At 39.7% G+C, this 25,707-nt stretch overlaps 1 protein-coding gene across 1 annotated transcript in view; it reads right to left on the bottom strand.

Moving 5' to 3' along the window:
• Positions 1–25,707, bottom strand: part of Kdm3 (Lysine demethylase 3) — a 294,533-nt gene that overhangs the window by 250,354 nt on the left and 18,472 nt on the right. The gene's annotated exons all lie outside the window — the stretch shown is intronic.

Here is a 25,707-nt window from a genome sequence, read left to right as displayed (position 1 = left end):
TATTTCTTATGCAGTCAGTCCCTGTTATGAATGGTGTATGGATGTCGCATGTAGAGTCGATTGGAGTGTACATTTCAGTGTAATAGCACCATTCGGCTGATTGGGGAAAGCAACGGGGAACTACGTCACTCTTCATTTTCTAAGTACACCTCCTCAGTGACAGCTGAAGATGGGGCTGCTGAGGATCCAACCTGTCTTCAGGCTGAGGACACAACATATAATACACAATTACGCCAGCCGCGTGTCAGCGGATGCTCTAGCACGAAAAAAAAAAAAAAAAAAAAACTCCAATGGGACAAATTCGATAGTGAGATGTAAAACCAAAACATTAAATTAATTATTGCGACATATCCGCAAAATGCGGTTGCCCAAAGAATAAAATATGATATTCACAACCAAAAGCATCAAATAGGGTCCCCAACACTGTACCTGTGTACCGGTCTATTTACGTAAAGATTTCCTTCATTCGCATAGGCAATTAAGGCTGTCCGAGGTCAAGAGCTGATCGATCGCATGACCTTCATCTTCACCATGGGAGGTCTAGAAAATGCGGGACCTTGGAATTCACATGCCTTGTTATTCGCTAGGTCACAAAGGACAATATAACTAATCTAACGAACATTTAAATGTCAACAAAGAATGTTCCTAAAAACATGCGACCGGGCGAGTTGGCCGTTCGGTTAGGGACGGGTAACTGTAAGCTTGCATCCGGGAGAAAGTTGGTTCGAACCCCAGTATCGCCAGCCCTGAAGATAGTTTTTCGTGGTTTCCCATTTTCACACCAAGCAAATGCTGGGACTGTACCTTAATTAAGGCCATGGCCACTTCCTTCTCACTCCTAGCCCTTTCCTATGCAATCGTCGCCATAAGATCTATCTCTGTTGGTGCGACGTAAAGCAAATCGTAAAAAATATTTTAAAAAATTAAAAAATTAATAAATAAATTGCGAAGTAATCAGGACCTGGATAGTACAATCCAAAACAACACAAGTAGGGTTCTAGTTCAATAAATGAATGTATTTAAAATTTGAGCTTATGAAAACTCTACTTAGATACTCCGTGCTTCAGGCGGCGCTGGCCTCTCACCGTTGGGTTCCGTGGTTCAAATCCCGGTCACTCCATGTGAGATTCGTACTGGACAAAGCGGAGGCGGGACAGGTTTTTTACCGGGTACTCTGGTTTTCCCTCCCATCATTCATTCAAGCAACACACTCCGTTATTATTTCATTTCATCCATCAGTTATTAGTCATTGCCCCAGTGGAGTGCGACAGCCTTCGGCAGCTGGCACAATTCCTATCCTCGCCGCAAGATGGGGAGCTTCATTCATTCCATTCCTGACCCGGTCGAATGACTGGAAACAGGGAGTGGACCTATTTTTAAAACCCTATTTATAGAAAAGTCATACTTCTATGCAACCATCTGTTTTAGGAAAACTTCAGTTCTTTTCTGCTTTTCTTGAAATACTATTCTCAATTCTTTACGTATTTCAAGATTCAGAATATCAGATGACACCACATTCTAAAACTGATAATAGCCTACTGAGTCGACAATCGCCTCTTCACTATCCTGTAAAACTACGTCTAGCCACTTACGGTATATTTTCCTGTGGGTTGATACATAAACAACAAGGCACCGTTGTCAGTTTTTGCAATTTCCTTGCAACTGCATAACCTTCGGTCGTGCTATTTGAGCCTCCAAGCTGATGACCTGACTGACATACAGAAACACAAAACATACCACACTATCAACCACTACAGAAACACTGAAAACTTCTCTACACAGTCATAAAAATGGACCAAATCCACATGTGTTGCCTACCTCAAGGTATTTGGTAAGAAGCCAAGAGGAAGAATAAGCGTGTGTTCTAATGTGTACAAAATAGAAACTTATTTCCAGTTACTCACCAGTAATATTGCTGAATACAACTGACAAGTACAAGATATTTTGATCTCTAAGCAACACAGGATGGTTTCAAAACAACTTTCGTGCAACCAAAGTCATGGAAACGGAATTACTGAACATAAATTACACGCTTTATACTAGTTCCCAGAGTGGTTCATAGGGAGCTTAACTTTCGATTACCATGCTAGTGAGTATTTCTCTCTCTATGAAATCATCATATACCGGTATATCCTGATCAAACAACACTACCAGAACACAAACAGGAATTTATGGCATACAGTCAAGTTTCTGGAAGTGAGGGTCAAAGACAGTAAACGTTTTGCGGCCTTTGGATCTTGAAGCCGATGACGCTACCATAATCGAGGGACAATTTTCTATAGAAGTCATACCGGAGTCCTTCAATAAATAAAATGGGAAGTAGGTAGAAAGTCCTAGTAAAATATCGTTTCTAGCCAACAATACAAACTGTGAATCAAACAAAATTATTCTCGGATTAGAACTTGCACTAAGATTGAGGAACAAGGATAATTTCCAAGAATATTTCATTCTCGAACTGAGAGATAATGATAAAAAAATTCATACATAAGAATGGTTTTGTAACCCTTGAATGAAAAAGAAAACCCGAACTAATTATTGTAAAACACAATTACCGCTATGAATACAGTGATTTAAGCTTAATTATAAGGAATCTATAATACAGGGCCTACCAAAAAACACACACATCTACACACTTTAACGGATGGTATTTGTGTATTGCAGACGTTGAATTGAATTATAATATTATAATATCCAGCGTGGTTTTCTCAAGAGCTGGCTGTAATATCACGTGACGTATGATAGTGAAATAAGATAGCCGGAGCACGGTTGATGTTTTAGGAAGAAATTACATTTTTAAGTGGTTATCAAGTGTGAAAAGTCGCTGAAGTTCAAACTCAGTATAGGACGAAGAGGTACATTAGAGTTCCCACTACAGACACCAGATTTAAGAGGATGATGTGTATGGCAGAAAACCAGGTAGGCTAGGGAACATTCGTAAAGAAATTATACTAGGCCACGAACAGTAATCCTCACAAACACTTCGACTGAGGTTGCTCAATCAATTGCTTGCCGTTATAATCAGGTTTGCTAACGGCAATCACTTCAGCTATACAGGTATGGGAAACTTGTTGGAACTAAACTGAACTGCAGTGCATCTCAAGGTGAATACAAATGTTTTTGTTGAAGTGCGTATACATTTTTTTGGCGAATCCTTTATACAGAGTATCGACTAACAATTACTGCTACATCCGTCGTTGATGGATTTGTTTTTGTACAATTGCAACAGCGACGTTATCTAGCAGAGGTGGCTGAGGGCAGAAGGATAGAGCACACGCCAATTAACAATAATCAATTAGTGTAATGTTATTGTTGATTAGTTCCAGAGGCTTTCTCTGAGGACTGGTGGTAAAGTGTCCGCCTCCGGATCTCACAACCGACAGCGGTACCATTATCAAGGTTATTCGTAGAAGCATGATTTTTATATAACTTACGATTCCACGAAAAGGAAATATTTTTTCGTTTTATTTCGCAAAATAGATCTTGCCCCATCGCTTAAATGTCGCTTTAATACTTTTCAAAAAATGCTTATTAAAAGCTTCAATAGTGTGATTTGTGAGGTAGATATGTAAATAGCGACATATTGATAATCATTCATTATTCCTTTATTCTAGTCCTACTTAAGATTACATAATAAATTACTTGATTCATTGTTCATAGGGAACAGGCGGTAAAGGAAATCAAAGAGGAATTTGGAAAGGGAATCACAATCGAAGGAGAGGAAACAAAAACTCTGAGATTTGCCAATGATATTGTTATTTTTATCTAAGTCTGCAGAAGATCTGGAGAAATTGCTGAATGGTACAGACAGAGTCTTGGGGAAAGAGAACAAGATAAAAATAAATAATCTCAAAATAAAAGTAATGGAGTGTAGTCGAGCGAAGTACGGAGACGCAGGAAATATTATATTAGGAAATGAAGTGTTAAAGGAAGTAGACGAATATTGTTAGTTGGGCATTAAAATAACCAACGATTGCAGAAGTAAGGAGGATATAAAATGCAGACTAGTAGAAGCAATGAAGGCCTTTATTAAGAAAATAAATTTGCCCACTTCGAACATTGATACAGGAATTACAAAAATGTTTTTGAAGGCTTTCATCTGGAGCGTGATACTATATGGAAGTGAAACATGGACGAGAACTAGCTCAGAAAGAAAGAGAATAGAAGCTTTTGAAATGTGGTGTTATAGAAGAATGATGAAGGTGAGGTGGGTAGAATGAATCACGAATTAAGAGATCCTGAATTTAATTGCTGAGAAGAGATCGATTTGGCTAAATTTGACCGGTAACTTTACAATTCTTTACAAAAGAATTACCATTTATTAACAGCACCGCCGTCTCGATCTACTGCCTGCTCTATGCCCCTAAGTAAACACAGGAAGACGCGAATACCAATAATTTTTCAAGTCGCCGTAAGAGTGCAGTCGTAGACGCACAATCTCCGCCGTCAGTGTTGGTGTAGCATTGTGTTATTGATGCATGCATGTGTGTGAAAATCTGAGTTATTTCGTACAATGAGTAAACGTTTATGTTCACGTCCGTTTGTAGAATGATATTTTGTATAGAACTGTGAAAAGAATTAATCATGTCATGCTTATAGCTATTTTAAAAGTTCTTTAAAAGTGTACTTGTTTCCTTCCGTTTGTGCAAGTTATATTTTTCTGTAGAACTGGAACTTCAGATTCTTTCCCCGAAATATTCAACTGTTGTGTACCATTTTGTAAATCTCGGCAAGGTGGTTCGCAGCCAGAAGAGATACAATTCCGTGAAATACTGTCTAGAAGGAAATTAAAAGTGGCTGTAGGCTATATCTAGGTAAGGACCTAATAAAGGAACCTAGTTGGATATCCTCAGATTACTTTCGCATCTATAGCTTTACACCTTATTTCAGAAGGTGATCAAAGCCGGGGAGGATAGTGGATTCTTTGTTATAAGAATTATGACGTACAATCACAAAACAAACGTCTTCATGTTTAGACATTTTGGACATCCTCAAATATCCAAATGATAATGTTCCAGTCAATCTAGAAACAGAAGATCAAATCTTAATTTGCGGGTACTTGGTTCGTGCTGTTGAAGAGAGAACGAAGTGTGATATTTACTTTAGCAACATCTCACTGCCTAGAGCATCGACACCACTAAATGGATGCATCAGGACAGAGGAGGACTTCGATACCAAAAACCATATTTTGTTGCTCTGATGAAGCATCTGCAGGAGTTCGTTGAAGCTGCTGTGCCCTACTGTCGGAAGTCCTTCAAACGTACGAGCATAATACGAGGACTTGCTACTTCTTCTCTTTCAGAATGTGTTCTGTTACAGCGAGAGGTCAAAGAATATCAGCAAACTGTTAGTGGTATTATCCTAAACAAATTCGTAAGACCTCTATTATTAACCGGTATCGCGTTGCCAAGAACACAAAAAAATTAGCCGCCTACCACTCCAAGCCTTCGTCCAGGAAAATCTTTAAATTGTGACATGAAGAGTCCAACTACGACTTCCTACAGGCAATATTACCGATATTTAATATTGCTGATGTAATTTACGAGCTTCATTGAACATTATATGACTATACTGCATAGTGTTTTGTAGGCTGTTGTCATAATAATGCATTAAGAACTTTGTGCGTCTATGCCTGCCATCTAAAGGACAAATTCTATCACAGCCTATTCGCAAAAAGCCTCGTATAGAACAGGCAGTATAGGACTGAGACGGCGGTAATTAACAGAGAAATGTGTCATGAATATTCCATTAGATGGCACTGTTTTCACGAATTGAATTTCCAGTTTTGATTCTCCACAAGTTGGTACCATGCTTATATGTTTTATAGTCTTCATAGGTTGGTAATGCGGCCGGAAACAAGAAGTTGTATTCATTTCCGATTGTTTCCAGTATCAGATAACCATTCTAGTTCACGTACATTTTGAATTAATCTATTCTAAGTAAAAACAGTGCAATCATTGTTCGAAATAAGTAAAACAGTAGTTACATAATGACAAAGAGTAAAATAAGGAAGGTTAAATAAGGAGAAATTGCCAAAAATACTTGTGATCCTGAAAAACACAAAACTAGCACCGAAAATACAGGTGGTGAATAGGATCACGAAGATCGAACATCCAAGGGGTCAAAAGGAAGCAGATTTTTAAAATGATTGGCTAGAACGTTGGACAAAACGCAAGAAAAAAAAAAGCTTCTGCGGGAGAAAGGAGTGGATGGTGTCGATGAGGGTACATCGGAGTATATGCAGCACCTACATGGTGAATACCGGCACCTTTTCTCCTACAAAAAGACCACTACATACATACATACATACATACATACATACATACATACATACATACATACATACATACATACATACATACATACATACATACATACATACATACATACATACATACATACATACATACATACATTAAACCGGTGGTCTCTAGGGACTACATTATATGATGATGATGATGATGATGATGATGATGATGCTTGTTGTTTTAAGGGGCCTAACATCTAGGTCATCGGCCCCTGATGGTACGAAATGAGACGAAATGCAATGACAAAATCAAAATCAAAAATCCTCCACTGACCAGAATTCAAAGCGTGAGGACGAAAAATGAACGGATGGATACGAAATTAAAACAATCAGTGGAGACGACCCGCAATGCCTCGGTCTCAGAAACTGACGGAAAACGATAGTAATACTGACCAAGGGACTGCTTCTATAGCTCAATAATGAATCGATGATGCTTGCAAGCTAAAGGGGTCCAAAATACAGGTCATCGGACTCTCATAATGTTACTTATCGTTTGGAAAGTAGAACCATGGTATTTGACATAGCCCGGTACTAATCAAAAGTATCGTAGACTCGCGGTATTCCACACATTATGGTACTACTCACAGGTAATGAAATTCGAACATGTAATACAGACCTATGGTGTTTCACACATGACGGCGCCATTTACAGGCAACGCAAACCTATGGTTTTCATCACATAAGTGTACTATTCACAGGAACCGTAAAAGCCTGACCGCACGGTGCTCCTTATTGCTACTAATCAAAAACCTATTTGGTACCTAACATAGTGGTACTACGCTCAAGTAATAGCGACCCATGGTGTTCCCCGCGTGGTGGTACTAATCACAAGTAGTTTCATGGTTCTAACCCAATCATTCCTTGGTTGCCCCTTTTAGTCGCCTCTTACGACAGGCAGGGGATACCGTGGGTGTATTCTTCGTCTGCGTCCCCCACCCACAGGGGGTTACATTATATGACACGAAAAGGTATGAATGGACGAAACAGATTAAATGAGTCAATTAAATGAATGAGTATTAAACGATTACTATTGCACACTTTCAATGAGATTTTTTAAAAACGTGCCAAAAGTTTTAGATTTAAAAGCTAATGTAGTCTAACACTTCTTACTTGCTCCAACAAATGAGCATAACTTCAAGAATTTCAAGATTATAAATAACTGAACAACTTGTAACAAGTAGCTAACTTCAACTATACACAAGTAAGTCTCCAAGAAGAACGCTGTGTTACAACTCCCAAGGTCTCAACTTCCCAGTTCCAAACAAGTTCCACAGAGGAGTTCGCTTCGTTTCACTGACCGAGTCGAACTTTGTTAAAAATAAATATTAACGCCACACTTCACGAAGAAGAGTGGGATAATTCAACAAACTAGCCGGAAGTTTACGTTCCGTGACGGCTACTTTACAAGATGCGCGTATAACAAACAAACTTGCTCAACATTTTTAAAACCAAATATTTTGCTACAGAAATAACTGCAAGAAGAGTAGCAATCAATAATGTTGAAGTTTTAATGACTATCCATAGCTCATTGGATGTTACTGGGACATATAATAATAATAATAATAATAATAATAATAATAATAATAATAATAATAATAATAATAATAATAATAATAATAATAATAATAATAATACCGGGCGAGTTGGCCGTGCGCGTAGAGGCACGCGGCCGTGAGCTTGCATCCGGGAGATAGTAGGTTCGAATCCCACTATCGGCAGCCCTGAAGATGGTTTTCCGTGGTTTCCCATTTTCACACCAGGCAAATGCTGGGGCTGTACCTTAATTAAGGCCACGGCCGCTTCCTTCCAACTCCTAGGCCTTTCCTATCCCATCGTCGCCACAAGACCTATCTGTGTCGGTGCGACGTAAAGCCCCTAGCAAAATAATAATAATAATAATAATAATAATAATAATAATAATAATAATAACTGATAATATGCGTTTAGGCCTATGCTGTGTCAAGAAAATAAGGTGAAATTCTCCACAGTTCTCTCGAAACGTGGAGAATTTCACCTTATTTTCTTGACACGGCATAAGCTCAAAAGCCTATTATCATGTCTATAAGTACGGGCCGTGAAAGCATCACTGGCAACAATAATAATAACCGTTTTACATCCCACTAACTACCGTACTTTAACGATTTTCGGAGACAGCGAGGTGCCGGAATTTTGTTCGCCTGGAGTTCTTTTACGCGCCTGTAAATCTACTGACACGAGCCTAACATATCTGAGCACTTTCAAATACCACCGGGCTAAGCCGGGATCGAACCCGCCAACTTGAGCTCAGAAGACCAGCGCTCTATCGCCTGATCTATTCAGTCCGGCGTTTTAACAAAAAATGAGCGGACCTTTGAATAGTTCGTTCTGTGCCATTATCTTTCGTAATAAGTTAACATATTTCTTGAATGGAGTGAAGTTTCAGATGGAGGATAAAACAGCTCTGCTGGTATGGTCACGTACGAATAAGAAATGAACACAATTTAATATAGTATAGAAAGCTCTTGCTCTTGCCATGGAAGAGCCGAAGATAGGAAGAGGGCGTCCTATGGCAGCATGGAAATGAAGTGCTGTAAAATGGTGCAAGAACGTCGGACATTCTTTCTCCGAACCAGATGAGTCGACCCTAAGTGAGCTCGGGACTGGTCGTTCTATGGGTACATACGTGCCGTCTCAAAACTCACGAGTCACGAGTCTTAAAACTCACGAATTCCACGAAGAGGATTAGTAAGAGTAAGCTTCTCTACCTGGGCCAGTCTCAAAACTCACGAGCAGGGCCAGTTCTTCTTTGAATGGATAAATATATACCCTATTAGTGATGCGATAATGGAGTACTATTAATAATCGAATAACTTCCATCCGATTATTTAAATAATCGAAATAATAATCAAATCAAAACATCGAATGAGTTTCAAATATCATTCAGTTATATCGCGCAGAATAATTGTATGCGTCATGGATACATTTTTCGGTTTAAGTGTGTTGGATAGATAATTGACTGAAATAAGCGAATAGATGAACGCTTACAAAAATAGAACTACGCCTTTTTCCAAATGAATCTCCAAATGTTGAAACTAAATGAGTGAATTAACAGTCTTGATCTCTAAATGTGAAAATTCAGGTTCTTACCACCACTGCTGACTCGTGGATGTGTCCATCGTGCAAATTACTAAGAAATTCGCTAATTTCTTGCGTAGTTGGCGCTGAGTTAATAAAACTGTCCTCTCTGCGATAAATTTGTTAAGGTACGACAGGTCTTCGTATTCACTGGTCCCAAAATCATCCCGATAAGCCTATTAAAGGAGATGGTACGATAACGACATCACATGATTCTTTTTATGAGGAACTGGCTTCTTGTAAGAATAATATACATATGTTATTTCGTATTCCCAAGGGTGCTAGGTATTTGGTCGCCGAAAATTTTTGTCACGTAATAGAGAGTTGCATTTCAGATAATACTGAGGACTGCTGGTGAGGTCTACTGCTTTTCGCTTATATTGGTTCTTCAGGTCCCTGATAAATCCTCAAAATGTAAAACTCCATCTCTTGCAAATAGCATTAAACATAAAGAAATGTAAATTGCCATCTCTCATAAAGTGATACTACTAATCAAAAATACATATTTTAGAATATTTTATTGATCGTGTCTACTCTACAGTTCATTTTTGGAAGGTATGGTTAGAATTCACCCACGGTAACCTCTGCCTGTCGTAAAAGGCGACTGGGAGGGGACTGAGTGGCCACCGGTATAAGTGCCCACCCCCTCAATGTCGTCAACAGCCCCCTCCGAGGGTGGATGAACGAATTGAGGTCAGGGCACTCTCTTGACATTGGGGTGAGAAATTGCCCCTCAAGTCGGATGAACCTATACATATGGGTCAACGGCTAGAATGGAGAAGGCAACGGGAAACCACTCCATTAAAGATCCTAAGGATATCCCAAGCAGAATGCAATCATGGAAGCTGACATTAATGAGGAAACGTTAACTGCTGATCATGGATTTCGGAACCCCCAGGAGAGATAAGAGGGCTTCTCAGGTCATTAGCAAGCGAAATCCCTCTAAAACTGCCATGAAGATGGGAACATGGAATGTACGAACGCTATTGAATGCAGGAAAAATAGATGAAGTGAAAAACCAGATGAGGAAGAATGAGACAGATATATTACAGTAGTTATATGCGAGACAAGATGGGAAGGAAATGGAGACTTCTACAGCGATGAGTTTAGAGTAATTTATATAGTGGTGGAGAGAAAAGAGCAAAGCATGGAGTGGCACTTATAATAAGAGGAAAATGGTCAAATAATATTTGCAGTACCTACCATGTCAACGACCGGTTAATGATGGTAAAAATTAATAGAGCACCTGTGAACTTGGTAATAATTCAAACATATTTCCCAACATCGGCTCATGACATGGAAGAAGTGGAGACTATGTATGAAGATACTGAAGAATTATCAAAACTAACTAAAGAAAAAGATAATGTCGCAATAATGGGCTATTTTAATGCAATAGTGGGATCCCATACAGGCAATAAGACAGTAGGAAATTTTGGTCTGGGGGAAACAAATGAAAGAGGTGAAACTTTCGTACATTTTCGCAGTCAAAATTATATGGTTATTACAAACACATTATTTGAAGTTCCTCTTAGAAGAAGGTACACGTGGGAGGCGCCAGACAAAAGACGATTTCAGTTAGATAAAATCATGCCACAGCTATCCAGCTCCTGATATAGATAGTGACCATACACTTCTGTTAGCCAAGTTCAATAATAGATTTGAAAGAACCAAGAGACCTACCGAAAAGTAGTGGAGCGTAGAAGGACTGAAAGAAGCAACAACAAAGGTAGCTTTTGAAGAACGAACCAATAAAGTAGATAATGGAAGTGATGAGCCAATGCAATGGAATAACATCAAGATGAGGATAATTGAAGCAACAAATGAGCTGTTAGGAAAAAGGAAATTGGAGCCCAGAAAACCTTGGATAACAGAAGAGATACTAAACCTAATTCAAGAAACGAATAAGCTCGGGAAGGAAAACAATGTAGATGACTACAAAAGGATTAAAAATCACATCACAACCAAATGGACAGAAGAAAAAGAGAAATGGACCAAAAGCATTGCTGAAGTAATAGAAGAAGATATAAAAAAGGGAAAACAGGATCAAGTTTATAAGAAAATCAGTGCCCTTCAGTACAAAAATAGAACCAAATCTGCAGTAGTAAAAAATAAAGAAGGAATATTACTGGTAGACAACGATAAGATTTGTGCTCGCTGGAAATAATACACAGAAGAACTGTACGATGATAAGGACTTCAAGAATGAAAATAATCTAATTGAAGACATCATTGAGTGTGGAAGAGAAACGCAAGGTCCTCCAATCATTAGACATGAATTTGAACATGTCCTTCGGAGTCTGAAAGAAGGAAAAGCAACCGGTGTTGATGACATTACAGCAGAATTACTGAAGATTTTAGGTAACAACGTGAAAGACCAATTATTCAGAGTAATAAACGAATGCTACGAAAGAGGAATCGTGCCAGAAGACTTCACACAATGCAGCACCATTACACTACCTAAAATAGGAAGGGCAGTTAACTCCACCAATTATAGAACACTATCAATATTAACACATGCCTCCAAGATACTCATTCACATAGTTAAGAACAGAATAAAAGGAAAAGTATATAAGTATGTTGGAGAAGACCAATTTGGACTTAGAGAAGGCAGAGGAACAAGAGGAGCAATTCTGGCCTTTCGCATGTTATTGGAGAGAAGGATGGAAATGAATAGAACAACTTACTGTATATTACCTTCATTGACATAAAGCTTTTGACAGTGTGAATTGGGAACTACTGTTTAGAAATATGAGGAAAATAGGACTGGACTGGATTGGACTGGAAGGATATAAGAAAGATTAATTAACTGTATCTGAATCAAAGCACAAAAATAATCATTAATCAGGTAGAAGAAGAGTCCAAGATTAGAAAAATAGTTAGACAAGGTTGTCCCATATCACCGTATTTATTTAGTATGTTCATTTGAGGAAGCTATTCAGATCATGAAGGAGAAGACACAGGGAATGAAAGTCAACTGTGACAGGATACATTGTATCAGATAACTTCCACAGCATCCCCTGCCTGTCGTAAGAGGCGACTAAAAAGGGGCCCCCAGGGGCTCTTAAATGATTTAAGAAAAGACTAGATAAACAACTGATAGGCAATCTGCAGACTCAGAAAAATAAATGAATAGAATGCTGCAAGTCCTCTCAGACACTCGTAAACTATGGAAATTAAAAGTAAACAAACGGAAAACGAAAGTAATGATAGTACGGGAAAATATGTAAGCAATTAAAACCAATATAAAAATTGATGACTTCAGAATCGATCAGGTGAAATAATTCTGTTATCTTGGTAGTATGATAATTGATAACAGAGTATAACAGATGCTTCCTGGAAGTAAAGAGAAGAATAGCATTGGCAAAACAGGCATTTATGATAAGAAAAACATTTTAATCAGCACACACATGAATATAGATGTCAGAAAATCCTTTGCAAAATCATTTGTATGGAATACACTGCAGTATAGAAGTGAGAGTTGGGCTCTGGGTAAATTAGAAAAGAATCGACTTGAAGCTGCTGAAATGTAGATATGGCGGAAAATGACCAGAACGAGTTGGACGGAAAGAAAAATCAACCTGGAAATCTTAAGGGAAGTTAAAGAAGAGAGAAGATTATTAAAGGAAATGGAAAACAGAAAATTAAAATTTATTGGACATGTCATCAGACACAACACTTTCATCACTGACATTCTTGAAGTGAAAGTGCTGGGAAAGAAACGAAGAGGAAGACCTAGGATGAAGTATTTGGATGACAACAAGAAGAGGTTATGTTGTGACAATTACATGGAACTGAAACGAACAGCCAATGAAAGAAGAGAGTAGTTGCATCGACAAGGCATTAGCCTTTAGAAGATTGATTGATTGATTGATTGATTGATTGATTGATTGATTGATTGATTGATTGATTGATTGATTGATTGATTGATTGATTGATCTCTAATATCTCTAAATAAAATTCCTTATTGCAGTAAATGACGCCTTCTGGCCGAATAATGGAACTAAGCCCCAGTACTACCAACTGGCAGTTTCTTTTAACTAGCAGCGGGCAATATATAAAAAGAAGAAAAAGCAAAGTAAAGTCATTTCCGTACAGGCCATGAAGGCCCTTGGACGGGTGGAAAGTAAAAGCTTCCACTATCCGTAACCTCGGCACTTGATGGGGTGGAGTTGTTAGCTCCACGCCCGGCCGCCTTTGCCCCCAGGAATTAACTTGGCACTCATTTTTGGTGTAGGCTGAGTGAACCTCAGGGCCATATGCACCTCCGGAAGTAGCGGGAAATATACCTACTTTAATTGTATGTCGTCCGGCTGCATGCATAAATGGTTAGCATTATTTAATTCACATGACTCGGGGACTGGGTGTTCGTGCCGTCTTCAGCATTATTCTTCATCTTAGGTAGGGCCTCATCCTCACAGACGTGCAGGTCGCCTATACGGCGTCAACTCTAAAATGTAACTCTCCGGAGGCCACATGTCAGTATTATAAAATGTATGTGAAAGGGAAAAAATACATATTAGCTTTAAGACAACAGAAAAATATTTTTAAAATAATGATAATAATACACCTCGGCCTCTTTCATTCACTAACCATTATTTTTCCCCTTTGGATTGAGGTGGCAGAATAACTTCCACAGCATCCCCTGCCTGTCGTAAGAGGCGACTAAAAAGGGGTCCCAGGGGCTCTTAAATGATTTAAGAAAAGACTAGATAAACAACTGATAGGCAATCTGATACCTGGGTGACTGCCATAAGTCGGTGGAAAAACATGGATTGAAGGGAAGCGTGAGTCACCGCGCACCTCATTCCTCCTGCAGTCATCGCAAGCACCTGCTGTCCGGATTCGTGAATTCTGAGACTCTTTAGAATCTTTACTTTAGCCACCAGTTTGTAGTCGTGAGTTTTGATAGTATTTAAGTATAGCCCGTGAGTTATGAGACTCGTGAGTTTTGAGACGTAACCGGTACATATACGGCCAGGAAACAAGTAGAAGAAGAAAAGAAGAAGAATAAGAAGAAGAGTGCAGTTTCAGATCACAGATGGGCTGTCAAGACCAGATTTTAAGTATACGTCAAGTAAGTGAAAAATGTTACGAGAGGAATAGAGAGTTACATACTGTAGTTACTTGCAGAGTACCAAGGGGAAAGATGTTGACCGTACTTATTACAGACAATCATAAGCATTTACTTTGAAAATTGAGCGGTGAGAACTAATGGTAAAGCGAGTTTTTGGTTTAAAGTAGTAACAGGGGTTAGAAAAGTCTGTAATCTTCCACCTTTGTTGTTCATAAGATGCATAGTACATTTACTGAAATGTGTAAAATAGGCGGGAGGAATTCACTTGGGTGGAAATCTAGTTTGGCCAATGCATGGCCATCTCGATAGGTAGTTCCGGCCTGCTATACTGGACAGTTCCATAGGGATGACGTCACACTTTTAGTGCTTCGATATGGAGGCATGAATATTGTTTTCATGGTGGTTTGGTAGCACGTTATTGTTATTTCAACATTATTAGAGCTGTTCGTTGATGTTTGCAAATGATAACTGTACGAGAAAGCTTCAGTAAAAGATGTATTTTCAGCAAGAGTATGTGTTTGCTACTACAGCAATATAATTTGAGCAGCCTGATGTTAGGAATCATTTCTAGGTTATGTGATAAATTAGGTAAACCTACTGAACTATTATTGTCTAATTACTTTTAAGTTTAACATTTCATTATTTAATTATGATTAGTATTATAATGTGCAAGTATAAGCCCCTTTTTGGAATATGGGACGATCGTGTAGTGTGCTAACTACCCTTCAAATAAAGAAGGGGCAATCTCAACATTTGCGTGTCCAAGCGATAAGGAGAAGCGAGATAAATGGCTTCATGTTATACACCGAGCTAATTTTGAACCCAGTAGGCCTATATGTCTGTGTCGAACATTTTTCTAAAAATCAAAAAATTCCGGTAGACACAGCGAAAAGATCAGACGGTTCCGTTTCAATTGTGCCCAGGGGAAAGCCAAAATTAAGTGACGATGCTGTGCCAACAATATTTCCTGGGCAGCCGTTATTTATATCACAATACAGTGGAAAGCATAGTGATTTTTCTTTTAATATTTTGAAAATGAAAGTTGAAGAACATGGCCAATTTCTTTTTTTTGCTAGTTGCTTTACGTCGCACCGACACAGATAGGTCTTATGGCGACGATGGGACAGGGAAGGGCTAGGAGTGGAAAGGAAGCGGCCGTGGCCTTAATTAAGGTACAGCCCCAGCATTTGCCTGGTGTGAAAATGGGAAACCACGGAAAACCATTTTCAGGGCTGCCGACAGTGGAGTTCGAACCTACTATCTTCCGAATACTGGATACTGGCCGCACTTAAGCGACTGCAGCTATCGAGAGGCCAATTTCTGTGGCAAGCGTGGGTGTGTGGTGTAGATTTTTTTTTTTGCTATGGGCTTTACGTCGCGCCGACACAGATAGGTCTTATGGCGACGATGGGATAGGAAAGGTCTAGGAGTTGGAAGGAAGCGGCCGTGGCCTTAATTAAGGTACAGCCCCAGCATTTGCCTGGTGTGAAAATGGGAAACCACGGAAAACCATTTTCAGGGCTGCCGATAGTGTGGATTCGAACCTACTATCTCCCGGATGCAAGCTCACAGCCGCGCGCCTCTACGCGCACGGCCAACTCGCCCGGTTGGTGTAGAATTAATGAGTGTTGTGTCCAAGATTTGTCATATTTTGGGAAACTTTTAACAACTATTCTTGAATAATTAATAACAATACAATGTGCTCAAACAAGCATAAAACAATGCCATTATTTTGAGAGATAACAATCCCCATAGTGACCTTCACTGTACAATCCAGAGGAGTAGCCTTCATTTGAACATTTTACAATATGTAATAGCTGTACCTTAAGTGCACATATTTGTATGTAATTTCGTTTGATACAGTTGTTTTCAATATTATGTGTTTATGGGCTTATTATTGCGTTTCTTTCGCCATATTACGATGAAAAGTCTCGTGTGACGTCACAACTCTTGGTAGCAGGCTTCTATATCAAGATGGCTGTGGCCAATGCCGACGACTTGGTGTTAATGGCAGACTGTGCTGAAAGCCTGCAATATCTTGGAACTTGAAAAGAGGAGCAGTGAGTATGATATGAACATTTGCAGTTCCAAGACTAAAATGATGTCAGTAGGCAAGAAACCTAAGAGGAATGCTGGGTCAGGAATATAAAACTGGAACAGGTAGGTCATTTCAAGTATTTAGGATGTGTATTCTCCCAGGATGGCAGAACAGTAAGTGAGATTGAATCTAGGTGCAGCAAAACTAATGCAGTGAGCCCTCAGTTATAATCAAAGGTAGCTATCAGCATGGATTCGGCGAATAGTGGGCTCGAAACCCACCGTCGGCAACCCTGAAGATGGTTTTCCATTTTTACACCAGGAAAATACTGGGACTGTACCTTAATCAAGGTCGCGGACGCTTCCTTCCTACTCCTATACGGTCTTATCTGTGTCGGTGCGACGTAAAAAAATCAAGGCAATAGAATAATCGCACAAATGATATCTGCTGTAAGTTTGGGGATTACAAACTCTGGTCTCTGAACGGTGCAGTTTCCTAAACTTACATCAGACAGTGAGTTAATTCACCTGAAAATGATACTCCTCAATTAACTGGTTGCCTATCAGACACCTCTGTACGAGGCGTTGGCTGCATGTAACACTTAACTGACTGGAAATTATGTAAGGAATGTTAACGGAGTTCCAACTGATAAAACGCAGATTTAATCGTCACACAACTATCTTAACAAGTCCTTCTCGGTTGGTCAATATACATCACTGTTGTTTCATTTTACGTGCGTAGTAGATTGTATTTAATGGCCCGATATTACAGCAACTCTTTCTGGTAATCTGTATGTCAGTGGTAGCAGCTCCAGAGTTTTGTATCTGAATAAGCAGGTACGCTAGAATTTGGTAATGGAGGTGGTATGAAAAAGGTATTATTCCAGCATTTGCCAGAATATGAAATGGGGCAACGATTGTAAACCACTTCAACAATGGGAGGCGAGGTAGTGAATCTGCTTGAGAGGGTGTGATAATCGTTGCATCGTTCCTGGCTTCTCAGGAAAGTGGCCACGCTTGGAATCCCGGGAAAATAGTAGTGCTGTACTATTGAAACATAGACTGGTGTCCAGAAACTTACATTATATGTAATGGACAACATACACTATATCAAAACGACGGCATACTGATGACAGTTTCAGAGAGTCTACAGATAATCACCCCCACCGTTCAGATACCTGTCCGAATGCGGGACACGTTTCTCTACACCTTTCACAATGACGGACGCTGGTTGCAGGTTGAACTACCCTTCCACAGCATCTGGAACAGCTTGATCGGTGGAGAACCGCTTACTCTTCATGGATAACCTACTAAAAAGAGAGAGGCATTGCTATCTAAAGACGGAAGACTGAATATTTTGGACACGTGATGCGGATCGAACTGGTGATGCAAGAGAAAATAGGACATCGGGAATGTGAGCGAAAAAGATTAATCAATCATAATTAATCTGCATTTAGGACTGTCCCCTAGGTAGCAGATTCCCTATAAATTGTTTACTTCGTATCTTTCTAAATTATTTCAAGGAACTTGGTAAATGATTCCAATACCTAATACCTCTTCCTATAAATGAATATCTGCCCCGATTTTTCCTCTTGAACTTTATCTTCATAATATATTTTCTACTTTTAAAAGCTCCACACACGTTTATTCGTCTACTGGTCTCTTCACTGGCAACGCTGAACAGACCGCTTAGTCCTCAGCCCAAAATTTGCAACATTTTCGTAACACTACTCTTTTATCGGAAATCACCCAGAAGAAATAGTGCTGTTTTCCTTTTGATCTCCTCCAGTTCACGTATCGAGTAATCCTGGTGTGGATCACATACATACATACAGCCCTGCGTGGATGCCCAAAATATTATCCGCATCCGCACTTCGTTCATCATCCTCATCCGCGAATGGTTATCCGTGGATATTGTAACTAACTATATTACACCGAAGGTATGGAAACGAGTAGATCTGTTAACATAATACAATAGGTCTGATACTTGGCGTGAGACCCGCTACAGTCACGTTTATGAGGAATTTTCTCTCGCGATAATTACCGTCGTATTGAGCGGTTGTCTTTCGGAACCTTTGTTCCTTCCTTTCACTAACTGTGGGCAGAAGAGGTCAGATTTACCGCTTTATGGTCTCAAGCCTCTTTTTCCACATCGATGTCGAGGGTCGCCCAACCACAAGCAAAAATATACCTGAGTGAAAATCAATAAACTTCATTATTTATACATTATCAGCAAAATTACCCGCACTGCCATACAGTTTGCATCCGCCAAGACACTAACTTCGCGGATATCCGTGGATAACCGCATCCGTGCAAGGCTCCACCCATACATCGGAAGAACTTCATGGCTTAAGAACCTGAGGAACTAGTACCAGAGGAACACAGGAGAACTTTTCCGTGCAGCAGTATCCACAGAACACAACTAATCTTCTAAAGAAGATGGTATGTGAAGATGAAGAAGAGGATCCGGAACTGAGGAAATAGCACTCTTGACCTTTCTACATTCTCATTCCTATGAATCGCCGCTTTACTTCTGTTGGTGGTGGGGCCTAACATACAAGCCATGTCCACTTTCTTCCCAATCCTAGGTCCAATTAATTCCATATACCACAAGTTATATGGCGGACTTGATATATGGGGCTGTTGAGGATACAGTTGCAATCTTTGTACCCTGTGGCATGGGGCAACAACAATGCTAGTTAAACAGTACAGCCCTCAAAGAGCCAAATACACTCTTCCAAAGTGACTAGACATAGACTGTACGGAGGGTTCTGATGTTGACTCAGAGCCTGAAGACTCCTGCTGGAAGAGGCTGGTCAACTATAGTGAAAGTGTGATGCAGGCGGCTGGAGCGCGGCCAATGCTAGCCGGAGAGAACCTGGGGTAATTACCCGCGCCTGCTTTATTCATGACAACGAGATCCGAGCCCCGCGCAGTGTCAAGTGCAGCTCGGCAGACTGTCACGCACACTTGCTTAGCACATGGACTTCAACATACCGACGATAGCAATACAAGACTGCTGCTTGTCTCGTCCGCACAAGTAGAGTACTGAAAGACATTACCTTATTCACGAAAAACAAGAAAGCAGCTGGTTTCCGGTTAATTAAACATGTCATTGGTTTTACATCCAACCAACTACTTTTCGGAGACGCCCAGGTGCCAGAGTTCTGTCCCGCTGCAGTTCTTTTACCTTCCGGTAAATCTAACGACACGAGACTGGCTTATCAGAACTTTCAAAAACTACCGGATGGAGCCGGGATCGAACCCGCGAACTTAGGCTCAGAAAGCTAGTGCTCTTCCATCTGAGCTATTCAGCCTGACTTCCGGTTACTTATTTCTAATTTCTTAAAATCGAAAAATAACACCGACACCTGGCAATGGTCACTTCTTATTCTTATTCTTCTTCTTCTAACGTTATCCCGTTAAGGCAGAGTCCACTTTTAGGATCAACGAACGTAACTTTACGCGGTCTTTGCTGCTTTGCTCGCTCTGTGGAACACTGACATTCGACACCGAAATTGAGGATGGAATTGACAACCGTACCAGACGCCGCACGCTGGACATGGCCGTACCAACGGAGGCACTTCTCTCTCGTTTTTTTCAACAACTGGTGCAATTTATTGTATTAAACTCAATCACCATCATTATAATTATAAACAGATTAACAGTCCATTGATGTCAACGGTTATTTACATTCTTATATAACTTCCAGGTATCGTACAGTGTCGCCCCTGTCCGAAGCTTCCCCAGGGCTTCTTGCAGAACCTATCTCATCCTTGGTCTTCTTCTTCTTGGCCGAGGTGCCGGAACTCAAATTTATGCGGAATGTTGTAAAATAACTGTTTCTGTTGGAAGTCAAGTTGATTTATCAGTTCACAGCTCTGGGGAAGAGAAATTGAAGAAACAATTAAAATCGTGACCTGTTACGCGGAAAGGAACCTGAAGTCGGTAAAGAAAATTTAATAATAATAATAATAATAATAATAATAATAATAATAATAATAATAATAATAATAATAATAATAATAATAATAATAATAAAATGTTATCTGCTTTACGTTCCACTAACTACTTTTACGGTTTCCAGAGACGCCGAGGTGCCAGAATTTAGTCCGGCAGGAGTTCTTTTACGTGCCAGTAAATCTACCGACACGAGGCTAACGTTTACGAGCACCTTCAAATACCACCGGACTGAGCCAGGATTCAGCCTGCCAAGTTGCGGTCGGAAGGCCAGCGCCTCAACAAAGGAAATTTTACAGCAGGGGTGAACAAAAGTGTAAAATTGCATTTCTATGTTTTGACTTCTTGCGCTACTACGGGTCTTCTTAACAAACTACGTTACACAGTAATTCGAGTTTTTGCCATTGGATGTCATGAAAACTTTGTACAGTTGGTAAGGAAATGAATGAAAGCTGTAATTTATTTTTCTCAAAATACAGTTTTCTTGATAGCAACAGCCAATAATCAATATTTTACGAGGATTTACACTTAGAAGCAGAAATGTAAAAATAAAAAAGCAGCCACTCAGTATCTTTGCCAGTTTTAGAACCACAAAAATCTCAAAAATGAAAAATCCTACTTTAGGTCCTTCTCCGCACAACGGGTCACAATTGCTTCGTGGAAAAATACAGCATTTACAAAATAAAGTATCATTTACAGCAGAAATCTAGTGATTTTCAGTAGTGCAGGTGTAATTAGTTACCAATGTTGCCAATGATGCTTTCACGACCCGTCTATAACTAGTAACCAATTTAAACGTTTATGTGATAAGTTTTTATGCATATTCCCATTCGTACGAAAGCCTCCGTGGCTCAGGCAGCAGCGCACCGGCCTCTCACCGCTGGGTTCCGTGGTTCAAATCCCGGTCACTCCACATGAGATTTGTGCTGGACAAAGTGGAGGTGGGACAGGTTTTTCCTCGGGTACTCCGGTTTTCCCTGTCATATTTCATTCCATCAACACACTCCAATATAATTTCATTTCATCTGTCATTCATTAATAATTGCCCCAGAGGAGTGCGACAGCCTTCGGCAGCTGGCACAATTCCTATCCTCGCCGCTAGATGGGGGCTTCATTCATTCCATTCCTGACCCAATCGAATGACTGGAAACAGGCTGTGGATTTTCATTTTCCCACTCGTACTTTTTGTCCGATACATGGAAAAGCGTAGAATCCTGGATATATTTTTGGGCTTAGTACATGACGACTACGGATTTTTTGTCTTCTCCCCTTTTAGTAGCCTCTTACGACATGCAAGGGCTACATATTAATGCATCCTTTGACTCTACCCACAGGGGAAATGAATGGCCTTTTCCCAGTTAACTGGGTTCGGCAATATTAATTCATGTCAATTTTTGTTTTTGTATCCACCCTTGCGTAAAATGAATGCTACATACTGATATTCATGTTTCAATGCTTGAAACTGGCCTACCGACGCAGCTCGCGCTTGGTTGCTGGTTCGAGTCTAGCCCCGGGCGTGGATGTTGTCGGTAATTATGATAGTTTAATATTATACATAATCAACTACTCCTCGATCATAATGAAGTGTTACTCAAATAAGTAAATGGCTAGTTGATAAGTAAAACAACGGAATTTCTTAGGATTAAAAATAGTTAAATGAGCATCGAAACGATTGCAATGTTTTACAGAAAATAAAAAACGGCTTCATCTTTGAACTACAGGATGAATTCTTCTTTACTGCCTTCCACTAGCCAAATCAGAGCAAAATGAGCAAGAAATTTATTTACTAAGTAACGACGTGGCTAGTGCATAAGTAATTCTTAACCTAAAACTCATTTTAGTGCCGAATGAGTCAATCTTCAGTGTCATGTGCCTCTGCAAAAGTAGAAATCTTGTTTTTCAATTCTTCGACTTCCTGACTGGGAAACGAACTGACGAACACTTTTACTGCCTTGAACGAAATGACAAACATTACTAATTCGATTATTTTATCACTGTAATTTCTACAATAACAACAGTTCTTTATAAAAAGACACGTTTCTTTAGGCAGGACAGTGAAGCATTATAAAATGGAACGACTTGGCCAAGTAAACAGAGGAAAAAAAGCTTTCGAAATACATCGACGAAGCTAAAATGAGAGCAAGGAAGACAAATCGGACTCGCTCGACTCAGCTGAATAACTCTCTTTTGTTTCCTCAAGAATCGCTCCGTTGGTCCATTTACTATCCTCTAATCGCCCCTCTTCGCAGTCTAAAATTGAAAGCCATTCCCTCTGGCACCTGCCCATGCTAGTTTAACTTGTTCGAAACGAGTTAGGCTGGCAGATCCCTAGACAACGGCTTTTCTATGTCAGTAGGGAGAGAATTCCAAGGTGAGGTCGCACGGAAACCAGTAATCTAGCACTAACAGATCCGGTAGCCGAATATGTTCAGTCCATTTCCAGCACGACCCCGAGATCAAATCTCAGGCTTTATTGGCTTTAAAGTGGAGAAAGTAAAATTGTGCTTACCTAAACCGGAATGGGAGGGGCAGGGGAAGAATAATAATAAATAATAATAATGAAAGGTAACTTCCAGTTGTGCTGGGAGTAACAGTGACTCACATCTTAACCAAACGTGAATATACCAGTTCGGTTCGAGGTCAAGGAAGACTATATTCCCAGTTGGGTCACATGAGGGGTGAATATTTTTAAATCGTGTGGTATATGTTAATATACTGTACTCAAAAGTAGGTCTAATACACAGAGTTGTACGATGAACAACTGTTAGCTATAGCATCATTAGCATTGTAAAGGACGCAGTGTCATGAAAAATGTAACAAGAAACAAAACATCTGTCGACCCTTTCAAACAAATATAAATTAGTTTATTTTACCATGCACATGCAAAAATCTTCTCGTTCACTAAAATTCTAAAGCGAATTTCCTGTTTGTAATGAGATGAAAGTGGATGTAGAAAAGAGCAATAAAATACAAACGGTCAGAATTTCCGGTGGAAACTATTCTAGTATCAGTATCATTATACTAGTCGCATAAATTTGAAGGTCTAAAATGAAAGCTAGAAAGCCTTCGTAAATTACTAACGATAATTTTTAAAACAAACAAACAAACAAACAAACACGTAACTTCCTCAGAGACTTAAATGTTTGTAAATGTGAATTTAATATATTTGATCATGTTTAACTTCAATATAATCTGCTGATGTTCTCATTTTGTTCAGTAATACGGTATCCATTTTCTCGCCGCTTGCATATAGTCTCCCAGGCTTCCGAGCTGCATCATTCCATACACATTAGAGCCCGAATTCACCAAGTTACGCTAAAAACATTAGCTTTCAAATTCCTAGACTACAGAATTCAAGTAACGCATTCTATTTTTAATATCTATGATCTAATAACAAAAGTAACAATAACTGAATGAGAAGTTTGTTCTTTCGCAATACACACAATGTACAGTCACTCGGAAAGACACTGACCCATGGTATTGAGCAAGTTCCTCGCAGGTAAGCTTTTCTCAGAAACAACTGTACCTATAGATTTAATGTTAGATGCGGGTATACACAGGGTTTATATTTACATGGAAGCTAAATTATATTTTAACAATAACTAAAATTCTGATCAAATATTAAAAGCGAGGAAAATACAGTACCATGCTTTCGATGTTCTTTTTTTTTTGCGGGAGGGGGGGGGGGGGGGGTTACACATGTTTTGAGATAATAAGAAAACTGAGCGAACAGTTAATGAGATGGATATACAGGAATGAAGAAAATCGTCATTCTTAATCGTACTGTTACGTGCTCATGCGACTGTCAGTTATGCTGCAGCCACCTTCGGTATTTCCTGGAAGAAATGAGTAAGTCAGGCCGGGAACCTCCCGGCCGGCCTGAGGACATGTAACGGCCTCTCACTGTATTATGCTTTTCGTCTGTTGTCTCCGTGGAATTTCCGGAAGGCGAAACCAAAACGTCCGCATTCTCACCGAACCCTGGTGTTACCCAGTGATATGTGTTGAGAAGCTCAGCGTGTGTGGCAGTCACGTGAGTTATGTGAGTTATCGGCCTTGTCTGGAGTCGAGCCAAATGAAGGGCAGTAGTGCGTTGTGACAGTCAACAAACCGGTGTTCGAACCTTTCTGCATGGAGCTGCTGAGTGGAGTGAATACTGCGTGCGAAGCCATGTGAAAGGTGAGACCTGTCAATCAATATTACGGAAGGATCGCCCGTTCCAGGTAAATACTACCAGCTACCCGCTGTGAGAACAAGAGTGTTTTGTACATAGCCACTAATTAGTGAAATGCTGTCAATCATTGTCAAATATAATTGACTATGTGTGTGTATGTCTGCGTATTGATTGGGCCATCCCAGATTAAATTAGTCTAATGAGGCAGTCGGCGTATTATTCGTAACAGTATGATTCATCTATACGTTGCGAGAGTAGTCTGATAATAAACAATGCTAATGCAATTCAGAAACGTAATCGAATTCTAAATTTAATTTTGAGTTCAACAGGGAATGAACATTTGGATTCATGAACATCCAATTAAAATAATAGTTTTATGAATGCCAGTTATAATTAGCAGCGCGGTTAACGGAAGTAAAGTTATGATACAGCCTTACGACTACACGTGAGCGAACTATGAGTCTAACAACTGCACCATACGTTAAAGGAGAAGTTTCTATATTTCCGGAAGGGTCGTTCCCCCTCCTTTATTGATCGAAAAGTGTTGACGACGAGATGCATGCTTGCTGCGAGAGGGAGAACTGTGTGAGGGTCATGAATGCTTTGCGAGCCAATCGGTCAATAAACCATTCAATCTTCGTGTGTACCGAGTGAATGTGGAAACAGGGTGCTCCGCGCCGCAAAACCATTTGGTTGATTGCTCTCATTCGCGTGTGGCAACTCTACTAGCCGTTCCAATAATAATGTACACCTCATTAGCATCTGAACTATAGAGATTAATTTATGTATATTTATTTACTTCCATGTCGAGAAGGGTATTCACGAGATATTATATATAAATCAGAGGAATAGTCAGTGATCGTTGCTATAATAATAATAATTATGGCTTTCTCTCCCACGTGACCGCATTTTAAACTGACGTCATTTTGACTGTCTACGAGTTAATTCTGAGATACTCACGAAAATGTAATTATTTGACTAAGGGAGCTTAGCGCGGTAGAAAGGTAGTCAGTTTTGCTTCCCACTAACCTCTTCTACGGTTTTCA

This window comes from Anabrus simplex, chromosome 1 (genome assembly GCF_040414725.1).
Source record: "Anabrus simplex isolate iqAnaSimp1 chromosome 1, ASM4041472v1, whole genome shotgun sequence".
Lineage (NCBI taxonomy): Eukaryota > Metazoa > Arthropoda > Insecta > Orthoptera > Tettigoniidae > Anabrus > Anabrus simplex.
The sequence above is the reverse complement of the archived record's forward strand: the minus strand, read 5'-3'. Positions and strand labels throughout refer to the sequence as shown.